The 13,419-nt window shown below is 38.6% G+C and overlaps 1 long non-coding RNA gene across 2 annotated transcripts; it reads left to right on the top strand.

The window, feature by feature from the left end:
• Window positions 1-219: 219 nt before the first annotated feature.
• Window positions 220-12,836, top strand: LOC124165355. Of its 2 annotated transcripts, none has more exons than XR_006866210.1 (3): window positions 220-284; window positions 4,238-4,415; window positions 12,444-12,836. It is a non-coding gene; the product is annotated as an uncharacterized LOC124165355 (long non-coding RNA). The 2 variants fall into 2 exon arrangements; XR_006866211.1 differs by lacking the exon at window positions 220-284 and adding an exon at window positions 2,273-2,357.
• Window positions 12,837-13,419: the final 583 nt, after the last annotated feature.

Genomic DNA, 13,419 nt, shown 5'->3' on the forward strand with positions numbered 1-13,419 from the left:
TGCCCCCCTAAACGCCTCACGTAATTAATGAGTGCCCCCTTGCCGCTTCATCCTTCTCGAGTACGCGTGAGCGCGAAGCCACTTGAAAACGCTCCCATCAAATATTATATGCGCTCAAGACTTCCACTGCACGACCAGCCTAATGAGGAATAGACAGGAAGAGGGGAGAGAGTTTAGATAACGACCGCAAAGATAAGACTTCCTTCGTATTTTCCGTTCCGACGCCAGACGAGCCACAACTGCCAGCCCTGAACGAGATGGCACTGCACACCACTCTGCCACTGGTACGTATCACATAAAAAGGGTCAAAAATTGTTTAATTACTTTTATTTCAGAGTAGTTACGGCTAGTATTTAGCATTACAAATAATAATGGTCGAATTTCACGCGCTATGGCACGGGCGTACCCAGCAAGGGGAAGGGGGGAAACTGCCTCCCCCTAGAAGCAAAACTCTCAAAAGTCTTTAAGCAAAATCAGTACTGAATTGAAACGAAAGCATTCAACAAATTTTCTTTAAACCCACGAAAAATGATACCTATCAGTACAAGATATGTAACTAAATTAAAACTATTTTTTCAAGGATATAATCTCATAAACTAATGTCACGACATGGTTTGCCCTCTCCCCTAGACCATGGCTTGCCTCCCCCTTATGATCCTGGGTAGGCCCTTACGCTATGGGTCAAAATATTTTCCCAAAAAATTGATTGGCGTCACTTACTCTCGTGCAGGGGCGGTCTGGCCAGGTCCGCTGGTGGACGATCGCCGAGGGCCCCGAGCTTATTGTTAGGGGGCCCACACAACGCTCGCGTCCATCTTGAAGCGTATATGAAAGGTGCACTTAAAAAATACTCGGGTTAGTTGAACCAAACTTTTTCTCAAATATAAAATTCTATTTCTTCATTAGTTGCTTTACACTGTACGCATACTCAGTGGAAAAATGTCATATAAATAGAAATTAAAGTGTCATAAGATGATAGAGAGCCTAATGAATTTTTGAAAGGGTTTTCCTAAACGTTATTTTAGAGGTCTTTTAGATTTCATCGCAGTTTCAAGGAACGAAAATTGACAAAATAATAGGTAATAGAACCATAATACCTTAATAAAAAGCTGTTGAATTCTCACTTATCATAGTGTTTTTTTTGCGAAATTGCCATTTTTTGCTAAATTTTATTCTGGTGATAGCATGAATAGCGTCGGGTTAGTTGAACCAAACTATTTTTTAATATAAAACTCTTTTTCTTCATTAGTTGCTTTACGCTGTACGCATACTCAGGGAAAATATTACATAAATAAAAAATAAGTGTCATGAGATGAATAAGAACCTAATGCTTTTTTAAAGCGTCATTCCAAAAGGTTATTTTAGAGATTTTTTAGATTTCATCGCCGTTTCAGGGAACGAAAATTCACAAAATAATAGCTAATAGAACCATAATACATTATTAAATTGCAAAATCAATGAAAATCTCTCTTTTCGTAGTGTTTTTATTTACGAAATTGCTATTTTTCAATTAATTTATCATTGGTTGGCGAGCCAGAATAGCGTCAAACTCTATTTCCGGGTGTGCAATTTCCTAAAATTTTCCGCGGAAGGATCCCCGAATCCCCCAGTAGGATGGGTGCCCATCACGAGCCCCTGCTGAGGGCCCCCAAATACTCCAGACCGCCACTGCTCACGCGGATAAAATTTGACGTTATACATTATTACATGTTATGTAAGGCCGCGTGATTAAAGATCTAAATAATTTTAAGTATCCATCATCTACAATGTTGTACCCTTATCCATTTTTATGGTATTCTTCACGAAGGGGCGTAGCCAGGAATTTCGTTCGGGTCCAAAACCAGGAGGGAAAATTTTTGAAAAAACGGGGTACTAGCAATAAGTGGTATTGGGTTTTTAACTTATTTTAACACTTTTCATGATCGAAAAAAAAACTTCATTTGTTAAAGAAACATTTTGTAAATTCATGATATTTCAATATTTTGTTTTCTTTTATGAAGAAAAATTATGGAGTTTTTATATTTCGGGGAGGGAGGGGGGTCCGGACCCCCTGTACCCCCCTTGGCTATGCCATTGTCTTCAAGAACCACTTTATTCTTGATTTCTTGATTGAATATCATTTAAACGAGGAGAATGAATCGATTCATTGGATTCCTCCACATGAGCCGTTCATTTGAACGATTTATTCATGAGCGGCTCAGCCCTAGCGCATACGCGCGTGCGCACTTGCAGCTATTCTCGACGGTTCTTTCATGTTACTTGTGAAGTGTAATATCAGTCGATGTCAGTGCTTGTGTTGTTGGTTCGTGTCGTCTGTCGCCGTTTGTATGTTGTTTCAACGATTGAAAAGGATGCAGGTGAGAAATAATATAGCAAATAGATTATCGTATATTTTGCTGTATTAGTGGACTATTGGGTAGATAATTATTTAGGACTTCAGTAGGGTAGATAATTATTTAGTATACTTTATTACGCCGGAGAGTGGGATGTTTCAAGAGGAGATCATGTGTTCGCGCACTTCTTTTGTGTGGATTGGAGTGACCTTGTTGACGTGACATGCGCTGGCTTTAGATCAGGGTGGTCTTTCAACCGACTTTTTGCTTCGAATGGCTTCTACAATTAATCATGCATATCACATGTTCTGTGTGTGAGTTGAGTACTCCATCGAGGCCACTGTGGTGTAATCTCAAGGTAATGAGGGGGAAGATAGACCTGGCCTTCGGTAGCGATTCTAGCACATACAATGTAAATAATAAAATTACGCAAAAAGTAATGCATGAAATTAAGATCAGGCTTACAAGTGTACCGCTGTAAAAATTGAATGAGAACATCTAATACATATTTAGGAAGTTCCGAAGGAACAAATTTACCTAAATTTTGTACGTCCGTACTTGCACTTCTGGTACTTAGATGTTGTGTTTATTGTCCTTATTTATTATTCTTATTGAAAGCACATAGTGCTGACTAGTGGCGTAACTAAGGAGGGGGGATTAGGGCAAGGCCGTAGCCAGGGAAGGGATCAAGGGGATTGATCCCCTCCCCCCCTGAAATGAAAAAAATTAAATACATACTTTTTGCTCGCTTGGTGCTCACACGACGATATATAGCGGCGCAGGGACATCTAGTAGTCCAATGCGACTAAAGTCAATAATTATCTGAGCGACTTTGTAGGTGCAGTGTGTGTAGTTGCACTGCAGTGTGTGAAATAATAGTGCTGTGAATTAGTAGAGAGGTGAGTGAATTATGAGCTTCCTGAGGGACCGCAGAATTGACATCGACACCGAGGAGTTAATTCATTTGGTCGCTGCAAAAAAAGCTAGAAGGCTAAATTCAATTTTATAATAATATTTTTATATTTTCCTTTAAGGGTTTATAATAAATATGTATATTTAGCCGTATACGCTATTTTATTTATCTTATAAAAATAATTTTATGTTTGTCTACTATTCCAACCCCCCCCCCCCCCCCCCCCCCCCCGAAAATATTTTCTGGCTACGGTCTTGGATGAGGGGGATATATCAACCCCCCAAAGCCTCATCGATTTTTTTTTTATTTTAAGCAAATTTTATTGTTTGGACGTAAAATATCTTTTAACCTTTCATTTTAATGAAACCCAAATTTTAATTGCTAAAATTATGTAAAATATATTCCCAGGCATGTCATTTTTTCAAAAATTTTCCCGGAACCCCCTGGGGGTTGGGGACTCGCCCTCCCAAACACCCCCAGACCCTCTCATCTTCACCCAAGCTAATTCCTAGTTATGCCAGTGGTGCCGACTATATATGAGCACAACTACATGATATGTAGTGGGCACTATTTTGAAGACAATAGCAAATAATTAGACAAATATATTAACTTTTTTTCAGAAACGAAAATTACAGTTATTTTCTGTACATACTTCGTAGGTAACCTGGCTATTGTACGGTAGTATGGTGTTATTATTTTGCCACGATGGTCACCGAATCAAGGAGTTATCATGTACCTAATAATTCTTATTTCATTTCCTATGTTGAAGAATTTCGAAAAAGTGGTAAATGTTGTGGATTCATTGACCATCTATGTGATAACTGCGCCGATTATTATTATTTTATTAACTCCGGTTCAGTACACTTGCCGAATTAATATCCAATGGTTGATGAAAATTCCATTAACTACTTTTCATTAAACTTTAATTTCCGCACTTAATATTATCATGTGAATACAGTTTTTGCTACATCTTTTCTGATTGTTTTTCCAGAGAACTTCGACTATTATGGTAATCCTAAGTGGGTTTGCGGAGCCATGAGCAGACTGAAGAAGCGATGGTCGCCTTGATATCATTCTCTTTGATGTGAAGTGATTTTTCATGGGGAAAAGTTCCTTTGTGACTGTTTTACTTCTTTTCTGCCAATGTTCAAGGTGGAAAATTCATGTAGGTAAGTCCTTATTTATGTTTAATCCTTGTATGTAATATCCTTATTTTTATGAAGTTGAAGGTGTGATTTTAGGCTCCTATTAGGCGTAGGATTGAAATAATTTTACAAAATGTGCGCTTTCTGGGCCTGTTAGCCTTTTTTTCTGGTTTGGTAAACAGTTTTTGATCACCTCATCTTGTTTTATCTACTACCCTTTAGATTTAAGTATTAATATTAGTTTTTTTTTAATTTCTCTTGAGAAATGGTCAATAAAAGAGCCTGCTTATTCCTCGCCAACACTACAACAGTTGTATTGCCATACTCAGAGCTACTTTACATAGCAAGCAACTCAAACATTTCAAAGTAAGAGGTATATAATTAATGTTAACACTTATGAGCAGTGATGTAACTATAGGGAGATGAGGGGGATAGATCCCCCCCAAAGCCTCTGAGAAATAAAAAAATATTCAAAACTATTGTCTAGTTTTGACGTATAATAACTGTATCTCCGTAAAGTTAAATTTTAAGTGCCAAAATGAAGAAGAATTTATAGCAGGCTCCCGATTATCCGGCTGCTGTTTATCCGGGTTGCGGGTTATCCGTACATGATTTTTCACTCTCGCTCAATTTTTTCCGCGATCTTTTAAAAAAATTAAATCGGACGCAAAATCATCGGAATTTGTACATTCGTGCTAGGATACACCGGGCTCATTATATCGTTAGAATCCCCTTAGTAAAACGGAAGCGATCGCGCTCTAGCTGCATTCACGGGAGCTCCGTGTTCCTGTTTTCCAACCCTCAGAGTGCGCGACCGCGCTCCGTGATGTCGGATACACGTCCCGCAGCCGTTGCGACCCGGGAACTTGTGCGAGACGCGACAACGTGGCGTAGTGCCTGACAGTGTAGTTTCCGACGTCGAACAGTGATTTTGAAGCATTCGTGCAAACCACTTTTCTGTATCCGAGATCACATAGCCACGGATGTGTGGTTTTCATAACGAGGCCTTACATGGAGCATTAATAATACAAGTAAAACCCTGTTATTGCTGCTGAAAATATCGCGAACTAGCGAAGAAAGCTCTCATTGAGTCCAGGAATCACTCTAAAATAACAGAATAACTGCATAAATAATAATATATTGTTTGTTTTACGTAAATTATGAATATGAAAAGACAATTAAATGAAAGTTTGGGTTATCCGTGCTTTCCGATTATTCGTGCCGTCCCTCCCCACCATTAAACCGGGTAATCGGGCAAGTGCTGTACTATCATTTCAAGTATTTTGTATTTGTATTTAAAATACTGGATAGCGAGTATTTAGCCAATCCTGCAAGCAAGGCTATTGCAAACAGCTTTAAAAGTATTGTAAACGCTTGAATTTTTACTCTTTAGTGTCTCAACCTAAATTCAAGTCTTTGGCCAACCCACTATGGTCGAAGATCAATGAGTTGTGTTCTGCCATTCGGGTCACAACAACATGATGAAGCTGAATCTGCAGCCTCTTTACATTGCAGAGACAAAAAAGATGTGTATTTGAATCTCTGAAAACCCCCATTTCCTATGCCAGACAAATCTGAATGTTGGGATTGCACACAAAAGTTTCTGGGCTAAAAGTGTTAAATAACTACGGATTACCAGAAAATAAATAATCAGTAAAACAAAGGAGTACAATAAGTAATGGCTTGTGCTGTAACGCCATTTGTAACCCTCTTACAACTACCCATGCTAAATCTCAGAACCCAAAAGACGAGGGTAGTTCCGCGTTACATAAATTTGCTCGCGACTAGCTAGCAGTGGAGAAATCATTTGATTAAAACTAAAAGAACCACGAGGATTCGTCCGGGACACCTCACGCAAGGGATCAATAAACCGAAAAAAAAGAATCATTTCTATAAAACAAATCGTACCACAACTTGGGCATTTATTTGACAATAGGGAAGTGCACTAATTTTTTTTTATTGCTGAATTTGAAAGTTTAGCCTAAAAAAGAAACATTAGTATAGTCACTTTTATTTTCTGCAACTGGGGTATGCCCTTTAAAACGTTTTGAAAGTCGGAAAATTTCATGTTGCGCTGAAACACAGTGCCTCCATCTTGATTGAGATGTGACGTCACAAGGCAGTAGTCACCAGTGGAGTATCGCTGAATTCCGTCGCCTTCGTTAGCGCGGCGAGAGTTTCCGGGAATCGATGGAGTTTGCTTCCTAAAAATGTCGTCTAGTACCGTAAACATGAATTCAAAATAGAATTATAAATGATTTTTTGTTCCCAATTTCATCTCAACGTCGAAACAAAAGCCTGGAGAAGATATTCATTCCCGTGCCTTAAGCACAAGCTATACGGAATAAATGGTTCAAGGCTGCTCCTGACTCTTACCTATCGATGATATTCTGTTTTGAAGATCATTTGAAGGTATTGTAAGATCAAATTGATATTTATATTATAATAATTTACTTAATAGGTACCTCAGTCACATCAGAAAGTGTGTTGAGTCAAAATATAGCATCTTCCGCGTAGACCTACGTAATTTATAAACTGAAAGTAGTTTGGTTAAAGAATTATGAAGCGACTGTTATTTTACACGACCGGGCAAAATGCGTACTTTGCCCATGATATGTGCATATATGATAACAAACGATTTTTGTTAAAGTTGATCTTTATTTGTTGAAATTAGTACATTTATAGGTGATAAAGATATAAAGGTACACGGCAGGTCGCGCGGCGTAATTTGTACTCCACTGGTGACGGGTTCATCTTGCTGATCCAAAAAATTAGCTACAATACCTCGAACTTTGAAAACTCGCAATATAGGCAGTCAAAGTACATTGTAAGAATACACGAGACCATTATAGCCCAGAATGTACGTACAATGTCGAAATCCTTGGTTTTCAATGATTGACGTATTTTACACGCCAGCGCGCCCGGTCCAGGGTCATCAACTTTTATTTCATCCTATTTGTTAGTTGAAATTATATTTCAGAATGGTTCTTTTAGCACTGCTACTGAGGTAAACTGGTAGGTACTGAGTACAAGGTACTGAGGTATGTACTGAGTAAGTAAACTCCCTTTGGAGTAATGTGAATTACAAGTGCACTGAATTGTTGAGGCCTTTACTTTGTAGAATTCCATATTTAATGTTTGGAAGGAAATTTCTTAGCTTTTCTACAAAAACACACACTTTATTGCCGACTAGTTTCGGTTACACTGTACCATAGTGTAACCAAAACTAGTCGGCAATAAAGTGTGTGTTTTTGTAGAAAAGCTAAGAAATTTCCTTCCAAACATTGAATTACAAGTGTTCGAGATATATGGCAATTTATATTCGCTTTGTGTTCTTATTAATTATGCCTGTACGCATATTGTTGCTTGCTGCGAGCCTTTAATGGTATGTGCTCTTGCAAGAGTGGTTTTCATTTTTAATGTGGAAGTTGGTCAGTATAAGCAAAGAAAAAAATTAACATTTTAGCCCACACCAACCCTTGTAGTCATCGTATCTCTGCGTTTGTAATGACACTGCTAAAATACCTAAACGCCATAATGATGATAAAAAAATTGTCTCATGCCAATGATTGCTGCAATTATAATTAATGATAAACTTGATGCCGTATGATCACAATGAAGATAACAAAAAATAATGCTATGACGCAGTCTCGAACCACGGTCCTTCGGGTGAAATCGATCCTACCATGAAACGTGCACGCTACCACTACCCCAACCGACCCTTTAAGAAACGTTGGACATTTTGAATTTATATATATTACTTGTAAAAAGTAACGCATGAAATTTAATTAATTACAGCCCAACTAACGCCCTAATTGAAAAAGATGCAGCAAGGTACGCGGTCTCCCCTTGTTAGCCTTAACGTCTCGCATTTCTATGGGGCGTTGAACCTGTCCTCCTTATTCAAAAATTCAGTAACCATAAATACATCAAAGTTTGGTATACCATTTATAAATCGTTGGAATTTTCCTTCTCCCAACCAAGATTATCTTTTCTTGAACCCATCCTGGACAGCGAACCATTGCAACAACCAGCCAGCTCGGAAATAAGGCTAACATCCCATGATTCTAGTTGCGAAGGGCGAACGTTCCGGCCGGCGTGAATACATACACGCAACGAATAAGTCTTGCAGCAAACGTCTGAAATAGGTTTATTAGTTTGACTCGGTTCTTACAAAAAAAGTTTTGGCATGATAAACGGCATTGTGTCAAAATATACCCAGCGAAAAATAAATGCCATCATGCATTTATTAAAGATTCAATGTGCTATTCGTACTACTCTTTCCAAACTTGAAGTTGACACGTAAATGAATATTAATATATTACGCAATGATGAAGTCGTTTACTCAAAACAGAAGCAGCCACATATATATTTTATGACAGCAAAAAACGGATACACTCAATAATAGTGGTAGAACTAAACGGTGTAGAAGCTGCCTTCTGCTACTGCCTTGTGACGTCACGGCCAATATTCAACATGGACACCCGTTTTCGCGGCCTTTGAATTTTTCCATATTTCAGACGGTCATCTCGAATAAAGTATTCACTATTAGGATTTAAACTGTGGTTTTACGACATTATGTTATTCTGAACTCTAATTTAAAAAATGTGCTTGGTGCATTTGAAACACTAGTGCACTTCCCTATTGCACCTTTTGGGTTTTCTACAAAATGATTTTTCCATTAAACAAAATAAGATTTTCCCTGATCCACACTAACGACTCCAATCCACTGACCCCCAAAACATCACAAATACCCCTGCACTCGACGAACCTCAAACACATGAATAAATAAATTGGAGACAAATGTCCACTGAATAGTCCCAAATATGGGTGCCCCCAAAATTACAACAATAAATTGATCTTTCCCCTTTAAACCAAAATAAAACCAACAGCCACATACCTTACGCTAACACACACACAATCATACAACCCACATACTCCGAAGTCCATGCTTCAACACTGAGAATTAATTCACGTCAGGAGAGTTCAAGTTAGGTGCGTCCAGCGGGAAGGTTGCAGACCGAGAGAGCGGTCTCCTTCGCCTCGCCGACTACCTAGCACCCACAGTGTTGCCGTTTTTCTCAACACCGCGTAGCAGACGACACTATTTGTCGTCTGCTCGGCCCGCGCGCGCTCTTCTCCATACGCGCGGGTCTTTAAACTGGCATCGCAGTTGGACCGCTGGCCGCCCGTCGTCCAAGTTACTCCGCCGTGGTCAGCCGCGGAAGTAAAGTGGCGATCTTCCTCAAGACTGCCCTCAGAGAGGACCAATCTCTTCGCTGCAGTCCTGCGGCATGCCTGTAAACTTCCAATTCATCTCCCTCTCCTCTCAACATTCATGCTCCACAAACACATAAAAGAAAACATAGAAAACACACATCACACACGTAACGTAAGTGGCTATCTGGCCTCAATGCTCCCCCATTTTGGGACACGCGAGACGATACCGAAGAACAAAAGAAGCAAAGTTAGTGGATTGAAGTCCCAAAAAGAACAAACCTTCCCGGACGCACTTTACGCATTACGGTGCTACAACTATATTTTTTATCAATTTTGATAGTAATTAAAATATAAAGAAATTCCTTGTTTTTTTATTTGAAAATTTAGTTCTTATTAAGATTTTACTCTCTACGATTAAAAAAATGTATTTTAGACCTCTACAAATAATTCAAAAATCGGCTACTGATGCTACAGCTAATTAAAAAAACATGATTATGGCGAGCTTTGAAAAAACAGTCTAATTTCAGTGTCCATAATTTGGACAATAGTGAGATTTTTGATTATTTTATTTTATAGTGACATATTTTTATTTAAACTAAATAGCAAGAAAAAAATTTTACCGGGGCTAAATATAGAAACTTCCTCAACACTGTCGACAACTTATGAATTGCAGATTTCATAGGTGGGAAAATGTACTATGTCTGATTTATGATGGATTTTCAGAACTTTGCTTTTGTCCTTATATATAGCTTAGGGAAGCTTACATGTACGGCTACATATAACTGTAAAAAATTGCGTTAGAATGGCAAAAAGACAAAAATTTAATGCTACTCTCATAAGCAGTGGCGTTGCTAGGAATATGCTTTGGGGCGGATGAGAGGGTCTGGAGGAGGGGTAAACCCTCCCACCAGGCAACGGGAGGTTAGGGAAAATTTTTTAATCCAACATGCCTCTAAACACTGTAAAATACATGCCTCTAAATACAGTAAAATGCATGCCTCTAAATACATTAAAATGCATGCCTCTAAATACAGTAAAATTCATGCCTCTAAGTACAGTAAAATGCATGCCTCTAAATACAGTAAAATACATGCCTCTAAATACAGCAAGTAAATTTATGCTATATTATAGTGATTCCCGACTAATTGAGACCTTTCTTCGCCAGACCGCGATCTTTTTAGCGGTAATAATAAGATTTTACTTTACTTTATTTATCACGACTCCATATAAGAACTGGATACGAAAACCATGCATCCGCGGCTGCTTGATCACAGATACAGAAAAGAGGTTCGCACGAATGCTTCTAAACCACTGCACGAAGTCCGAAAAAATACTTTCAGGTACCACGCCACGTTGCACAAGTTGCCCGGGTTGCAACTGCTGCGGGACGTGTATCCGTGATCACGGAGCGCGATCGCTCACTGCGAGGCTTGGAAAACAGAAACACGGACCTTCCATGAATGCAGCTAGCGCGCGATCGCTTCCGTGTAACGAAGGGGATTCTAATGGAAATAATTTTCCCGGTGTATCATAGCATTCAATTCAGTATTTCCCGTGATTTTGCATCGGATTAATTTTTTAAATAAAGATCGCGGAAAATATTGAGCGAGAGTAAAAATCGTGCCCGGATAATCCAAAACATGGATATACCACAGTCGGATAATCGTGAGTCTGCTGTATTTCAGGGAAACCAACTGAATTCTTTGGTCAGCGTACAGGAGGCCCATTATGCAAAACCCTTGATCGGACATTTAAATTCTATCACGGCTTTGGTGGGTGTCAGCCGAAATTATGATGCATTGTTCACAAAACAGTAGACCGACGAACATATGGCTCTTAAATCTCCTCTTTACCTCTGGACCGCACAGATGATCCCTCAAGGATCCATAAGTTAATGCCATCAGAATTCCAACTAGATGCATACATCTGGAGAAGGACATGGCGTACCTAACAATGTTGAAAGTATTAATCACTTTGCATCCATTATTTATGGATTTTGAATTCCATTATGTGTGTACATGCATAAGGTGTCTGAAGTTTGACATTGGTTTCTAAGGCCGTTATAGGTTGAGCACGTAATTTTTTTTTTTACTGTGCATTTAGACTGTTTTTTCCTCAATATGGGGTGGAATTGCACAATTGCGTGAGCGAAATTAGAGCAGGCTATTTTGCCACATAAAATCCATGCATTCTCGCATGTGTACTAGCAATTCACTGCTTAGCATGACGCAATCTTGACTGTACCTTTGCACACATGTCAGATTGTGCAAGTATGTACCCTGTGCAAAATGGCCTTTAATTTTATCAGGGCCCTAAAATTTTAATCACTTTAGCCTTAAAAACCTTTAATACTAGTTCAATTTTTTTATCTTTCGCTGTCACCTGGATTTGCTGTACTTTGGAAATTATAAATTGGTATATTACTGTTAATAAGTTAGCTATTTCATGAGATCTTTTGATTATAGTTGGATAAAGTGGGATCTTGGAGTATTTTGTTTGAGGTAATTAATAATTCATCCATGCAGAAATCATGATCAAAATCAGAGACTCTAAGAGTCAGTCATGTGCCAAATTGAGGTAGAGTGATCCATGCACGGTGTAACTTGAAGTAAATAGCTCTACATGATAGAAACTTGCGTATTACTTTTTGAACAGAAAGAATATTGAAGCTCACAATTATGTAGCATGATTACTAACAAGTGAATTAATTATGCCATTAAAAATCTTTCTAGTAAAATCAAAGTGTTGGAGTAGAGTCTAGTATTTTGTTAAAAAATAATCTATTTATATGCCAGGAAGAGACCTTAATATTGTTCTTTGTTTGTATTTCAGTTCTATACCAACACTCATATGGGTTGGAAAGTGGAGACTGTTTATTTATAATGGTAAGCTAGTGATTAGTCCTTGGTTTAATGCTTAACGTGATTTTTGGAAATTCGTCCTTATACTATTTGTTTCACTTGGTGAAATCATTCTAGCCTTTTCTTTTTATCATATGGCTATATCATATTATTGATGGATTTCATGCACCCTTTTAGGGTTTACAATGTTTTATATCTAGGCATCTTTGTAACCCCATTATGCCATTAGAAAGACATGATAACTTACTCTTCTGAAGTTCCACTCATGATCCGAAACCTGTCGCACATGGAATTTAATACATACAATCAATCAAATGGAGACTGTAGTTATATCCTAAGTTATTGAAATGAACTGCAAACATAACTGAGGATTTGAAAATGAGGGTAGCTTAGTTGTAGTGATAAAATTTTACTGTGCTTGCGTGCATATATCAAGGCCCGTGCTGGGCCGCCAGGACACCAGGACGTTTCCCGGTGCACCCTCCAGCCTAGGAATCCTTGGCGCCCCCCGATAATCCCCCCTGGATAGTACTGGCGCCCTCTGGCCATGGCCGTCCACCACCCTTGGAAGGGGTCCAGCATGGGCCTGCATATATCACGATTGAACAAATCGTTGCATGGGTAGGACTAGCAAAGCAAACTGTTGTGCATGCGAAGAGAGAATGAAAACTGATCTTTTTACTCCCTCCTGTTGAAAATCTATTCCTCTAAAACATTTCAGATCTGGATTAGGATTAATTTCTTTTCATTGAATTTTTCATTTCATAATTAGATATTATTATCCAGGAAATCATAATATAAGAGAATATTTGGATGCAACGTCTCCAGTCTCACTATCCTTATTTTATAGAATTTGAGGAATTAACTTAGGTTTTTCTGGTAGAGGGTGTTTGGTGACCGGGATAATCTGGAATCATGCGTGAATTTTTAATCCCAGGAATAATGCA

This window comes from Ischnura elegans, chromosome 9 (assembly GCF_921293095.1).
Source record: "Ischnura elegans chromosome 9, ioIscEleg1.1, whole genome shotgun sequence".
NCBI lineage: Eukaryota > Metazoa > Arthropoda > Insecta > Odonata > Coenagrionidae > Ischnura > Ischnura elegans.